This window comes from Chiloscyllium plagiosum, unplaced genomic scaffold (assembly GCF_004010195.1).
Source record: "Chiloscyllium plagiosum isolate BGI_BamShark_2017 unplaced genomic scaffold, ASM401019v2 scaf_55583, whole genome shotgun sequence".
In the NCBI taxonomy this organism is placed as follows: Eukaryota; Metazoa; Chordata; class Chondrichthyes; order Orectolobiformes; family Hemiscylliidae; genus Chiloscyllium; species Chiloscyllium plagiosum.
Genome location: NW_025198433.1, coordinates 1 through 5578, shown reverse-complemented (window position 1 = coordinate 5578; position 5578 = coordinate 1). Strand labels below are relative to the sequence as shown.

Here is a 5578-nt window from a genome sequence, read left to right as displayed (position 1 = left end):
TGCTATCTGATAGATCATGGATATAGTCAGTGCTGTCTGGTAGATCATGGTTATAGTCAGTGCTATCTAGTAGATCATGGATATAGTCATTGCTATCTGGTAGATCATGGATATAGTCAGTGCTGTCTGGTAGATCATGGATATAGTCAGTGCTATCTGGTAGATCATGGATATAGTCAGTGCTGTCTGGTAGATTACGGATATAGTCAGTGCTACCTGGTAAACATTTATCAAGAAGGAATTAAAGCGAATGTCCAAAGTGCTGGGAACCTCTTACCCAATGATTTTGATGAATTAGTTTATTGCGTCTGCGAGAATGAAGGCTGCAGATCATCAAATGAACACCAATTGAGACAGACACCAGTGTTTTGTGCAGCATCATGCCCTTCACTGACACCATGTAAACTATCACAAGGTTGATGACCCAAGTGTGAAGCTCTTGGGCGTAAGGTTGAGGCTCCCCTGATGGAGTGATACTGAAGCTACGAGGACAAATGCATCTGAGGGCCTGAAACAATGGGAGGGTCTCCAGCTTCAGACAGGAAACTAAAGCAAAGTCCCCCTCAGTGCAGCTGAAGCAAGACCAACGCCCTAACCAAGCCAGAAGAGATTTTAGGGATCATTGACTGTTCAGCAGATCCTAGAAGGTTATCAAGATGTTTTGACAGGTTCTGGATGTCTTCCTGGTAAAGTAGATGAGACGGAGAGAGTTGAGTATCTGTTGATGACATGTTCAGCTGCCCTCCAACCCAGCCTGAAAGACAAACACAAGGAGTTTTTAAAGGCGGCAGTCCTCGAGAAAGTGATAATTCCCTCAAGAAAGCAATAACTCCCTTGAGAAAGTGATAACTCCCCACAGACGCGATCAGTAGCATGGGAGCAGTGAGACAGGCTGGAAAACCGAGAGTGTGCATCTCGATGACGCTTTGAGGAGATCTCACCGTCCCATCCTGACCACTGAAGACCCCTTCCCCCTCGCTGAGGCCTTTACGCCCCTCAATGTGAACGGTGCTTTCTGGCCAGTGCAGCACTTTGCTGGCTGCATTCTGGATGTCGAGGAGGGGATTTGACTGCCTCTGTGTGCATTTCCAGTGCTCCAGAGGAACACCAGAGAGTCAGTGAGCTTCCTGGGGTGGACGCTGCTGTGGAAGATCTGCAGCTTGGCGGATCTGACCAGTCCCCAGGCAAAGGTTCCTCACGTTATTATTGATCTAGATGGGATACCTCAAACAGTCAGCATCCCGGGTGAGAAGGAGGGAACTGGATTCCATTCCTTTTTCAGCTGCCCACTTAACCGGCTACAACAAGGTTAGTTTAAGAAGTAACCCCTCTCATGTGGGTTACCGAGCCCAACTGAATTTATGTCTTAAAAAGGAGCCAAGCCAAGCAAGCTTTCTCAAGTAGGTTTATTACAGACTAAAGAGAAATAATAATAAAGCAGCATACATATAATAGATTGAAAATGAGAAATAGGTTGAAAAAGAGAGAAAAATTGGAAGGTACATTGATGGTTTCTGAAGAGTGGATAGTGGAATATTGATTGTTACCCTGTGGATTTCAAGATTCTTGGGATGCTGTGAGTTGAAATCCCTTTGCCCTGTTCCCTTTAGATAGTGGTTGTCTGGTGGGATGGACAGTGAGAGAGTCCTTATCCTGTTTCTTTCTGACTGTCTTGCTGATGAGTAGGCTTCTCACACTAAGAGTGAGAGACTGATTCCACCTGTAATGCAGGGGTGGCGAATGGATTTTGCTTTGCCTGTGATCTCCACACACACTAGCGTCCTAACCCAGGCTCATATACTTGAACCTCAGTTCGCTCGCGCATTTCTCCCACCAGAACACACACCAGGTTATGGTCAGGTTTTAACCCTACACGTCGGCAGAAGGTGGCTTTCTGTTGAGAGGAGAAAGACAGTCAGCCCCCTGGCATTCTCATCCTATCCTAATTTGTGAAGCTCTCCACAATATTTACATCTGACCTCTAGCTTTGATCTTTCTGCTGGCTTTTCTGCAAATACTTTTTGTCCTTTTTGTTGATATATCGTTCTCGTTCGGCCTGGTGAGTCACTTAGCATCATGCAAAGTCCTGCCTGTTTTCTCATTAATACCCCCAGGCTGATGATTATCTACTTTGAAGTTATTACACATGTCTCTAGCTTTCTTGAAAGTATGCCTCTCCTCTCTCAGCAGTCATGCTCTCACAACATGATCATTTGTGCCTAAAACAATCCTATCTCTGGTGATCCTTCAGTTGTGCAAACTGTCAGGATACAGCTGGATGAGTCAGTTCAGTCACATTCTGAGCAATAGCCTCCCTCTCCACTTGAGCAGGGGTGATGAACAAACACTGTTCATGAAAGTAAAATTAATGTGGGATTTAGAGTGTCTCTTCAAAACCTACAAAATCTCTCCTTTCTGACTTGGGTGAGCCCTTTTTTGGAAGACTATCCAGCAGTGATAGCAGGGATCCTATACTTATATGCTCAGGTTTTTAAAATTAATTCTGAGGCTCTTTCGCAGCTTTGCTGGTGAGAGTGGAAAAAATTCCAAGCCTGTCTCACATTACGTATCGTTTTCATAGCAGTAAGCAGAGGTAAAAGTAAAGCCATTTTGACGTGAGCAGTCATTCTAACTTACGGACTTGCTTTGTTAGGAAATCCTTCCTGTTTCTTTCAGTAGGTGGCACTCTTACAGCTTGGAAAATCTACATGTTTGCAGCCCTCTCTGATTAGATTAGATTCCCTACAGTGTGGAAACAGGCCCTTCGGCCCAACAAGGCCACACCGACCCTCCGAAGAGCATCCCACACAGACTCATTCCCCTACATTTGCCCCTGACTAATGTACCTAACACTACGGGCAATTTAACTTGGCCAATTCACCTGACCTGCACATCTTTGGACTGTGGGAGGAAACTGGAGCACCCGGAGGAAACCCACGCAGACAGAGGGAGAACGTGCAAACTCCACACAGTCAGTTGCCCGAGGCGGGAATTGAACCTGGGACCCTGGTGCTGTGAGGCTAACCACTGAGCCACCCCTTTTTTACTGCGTTTCGTATCATCTGTGTTTACTGGTGTCCACAGACTTTGCAGAAGGAGCTGAGAGCAGAGATCTTGCTCTGGAGATTACTGCAAGTCCAGCCAGTGAAACTGCATTTCCCCAAAACAAACTGTTCACAAGCTTCTTAAACATTTCAGTAACACGACAGAGGGTGAACTATCCCAGCTTGGTGATCAATTCGAGGCAAAGTAAGGAGAGCTACAAATGACAAAGAGACATTGCTAGAGAGAGTGAACAGAGCAGAGCAGCTGGTACCTGAGAGATGCAGAGTTTTACAATCATTGATCAACTGAGATGAGATGGCCACAAAGTAGATAAGGACAAATAAATCCCAACAGAAATTAATGTGGGGTTATCCAATTTGGACCAAAGCGAAGGTTAGTTTAAGTCTGTTCACTGAGTAAGACTTTGTCTAATGGCAGATCCTGGGGTTTTCAGCTTCATCACATTGGTCATTGAATGGAGCAGACTGGATGGAAAATGATTCGAAGGTCCAGTGAAATATTTAAAGGTCTACCATAGAAAGGGCGAGAGAGTTTGCTGCAGTTTTCCCCAGCTGCAGGAAATTCCCAGCTTACAGCACTGATAGCATTCCTCGGCAAAGATACACCGGCCTCGCAAGGCCGCTAGATCATTCCTTGGAAATTCATCAGAGTGGTTTCCCAAATGTTGGATTACATTTAATAATCTCGGCTCGGTCTGGGGAGAATATAAGGTAACAGAAGCAGCCAGTAGGCCACTCAGCCCTTCACGTCTGTCCTGCCCTTCAGTGAGAACATGGCTGATCTGACGCATCGAGAGGGAACATTAAATCCGACCAGGCCATTCAGGGACGGGGTCAGAAATATTCTTCAAGCAAAAGGCAGGATCTGACGGACACTCTCCCAACACAAGTAGTGGATGTGAGCTTCAGTCACATCCCCCTGATAGAGGTTGGATCCCCCAAGTGATCCACGGCTGGTGATCGACAGATGGAGCAGGATCTCATTGCCTGATCAAACAGCATGGAGGGGCTGAACAGCCTCCCTTGACCCTATGTCCTGAAACTCAATCCCAAGAGTGTTTTATTTACAAATCGTTGCTGAATCCTCTTCCACCAAATGTTCAGCCTGACCATACCCTGAATAATTTATTGGATCATGTTTATCTCATTCTCTGTTCCCTTTTGACAATCTGAAACCAGCTCCTTCTTACCTCAGCCACCAAAACACAGTATGATTTTTAACAACTCGGTAATACCAGGGCGGATATATTGTTCCTCAGAAAACCACATAAACCTTTAAACATTACATCTGTAGTGCTCTCGAGCAGAACTGCAGTCACCTAGTTCTGACTGCGGTAGAACATGTTATCGAATCCAAATTGCCTGCTTGACGTTCCGGGGGGACTGACTCGCTTCTTCTGCCAGTAAACAAGGCCCACAGTCAGGGAGACCACCACAGCCAGCACGATGATCACTGAAGCAACAATCCCAGGAGTCTGACTGGAACCTGTAATCCACAACATATCATCAACCACAGCATTAATACTGTCCTTCAGCCACCATCTCCTCCGTATCTAACCCCAGGCCAACCCCTGTCCTGGGTGTTAGGAATAGTGTCGAGGGAGCGTTAAAACACAGAACAGTACAACACAGAATAAGCCCCTGAACCCATGGTCTGTGCTGACCATGATGCCAATCTAAACTAAACCCATCTGCGTGCACATGGTCCATATCCCCCATTCCCTGAGTAAGTGCTTCCGAAATGTCTGTTCCAAGAATTGTACAATTCCTTCAAACTTTCCCCTTCTAGTATTTCACATTCCCACTCGGGGAGAAAGACTCTGTACCTAACCCCATGCACTCCCTGCTCTGGGAATGAGGTGTGATGTTGCTGCTGGCTCTCACAGTCTCCCGACTGTCACCCATAAGGGACCTGCACCGACCAATACACCGCGCAGGGTCGCAGCAACATTCGCTTCTGGATGTACTTGGTGAAAATCACTGCACACCAGGTGACAGGCCAACAGGTTTATTTGAAAATGCCCAGCTTTCAGGGCCTTGTTGATGAAGCCGCAGCACTCGGAAAGCTGGCATTTTTAAACAAACCGGTTGAACTGTAACCTGGTGTCATGTGATTTTTAACCTTGACCACCCCAGTCCAACAGCGGCACCTCCACATCATGTTGGAATTGGACACGGGTCTTACCCCAAACAGCTTCATCTGTTCGCACTCCGTGACAGTTCACTCCAGCAGAATACGCAACGTCGTCAATGGCAACGTATCCAACCTCCGCTGTGTCCGATTTTACAGCTTTGAAACCCACCTGGAACAGGGAGACAGTCACCCACAACACACAGTCAGTGGGCCAGCGGCCCTGTGTTTCAGGGGCACGGCATGCCAAAAGGTAGGGCTACTACCGGGTCAGTCACCATCCAACCAGAACACCATGGAGGCACTCAGTTCCCAGCTCACAGGGTGAAGGGGGCAATGGCCAAGCCAGAAACTACAACCGATAAGGAACCGTGTCACTCAA

At 46.8% G+C, this 5578-nt stretch overlaps 1 long non-coding RNA gene across 1 annotated transcript; it reads right to left on the bottom strand.

Annotated features, from left to right (window-relative positions):
• Positions 1–272: 272 nt before the first annotated feature.
• LOC122545990 lies at positions 273–5368 on the bottom strand. Its single transcript, XR_006310641.1, has 3 exons — positions 5251–5368; positions 4385–4551; positions 273–754 (listed from the first exon to the last, which is right to left on the bottom strand). It is a non-coding gene; the product is annotated as an uncharacterized LOC122545990 (long non-coding RNA).
• Positions 5369–5578: the final 210 nt, after the last annotated feature.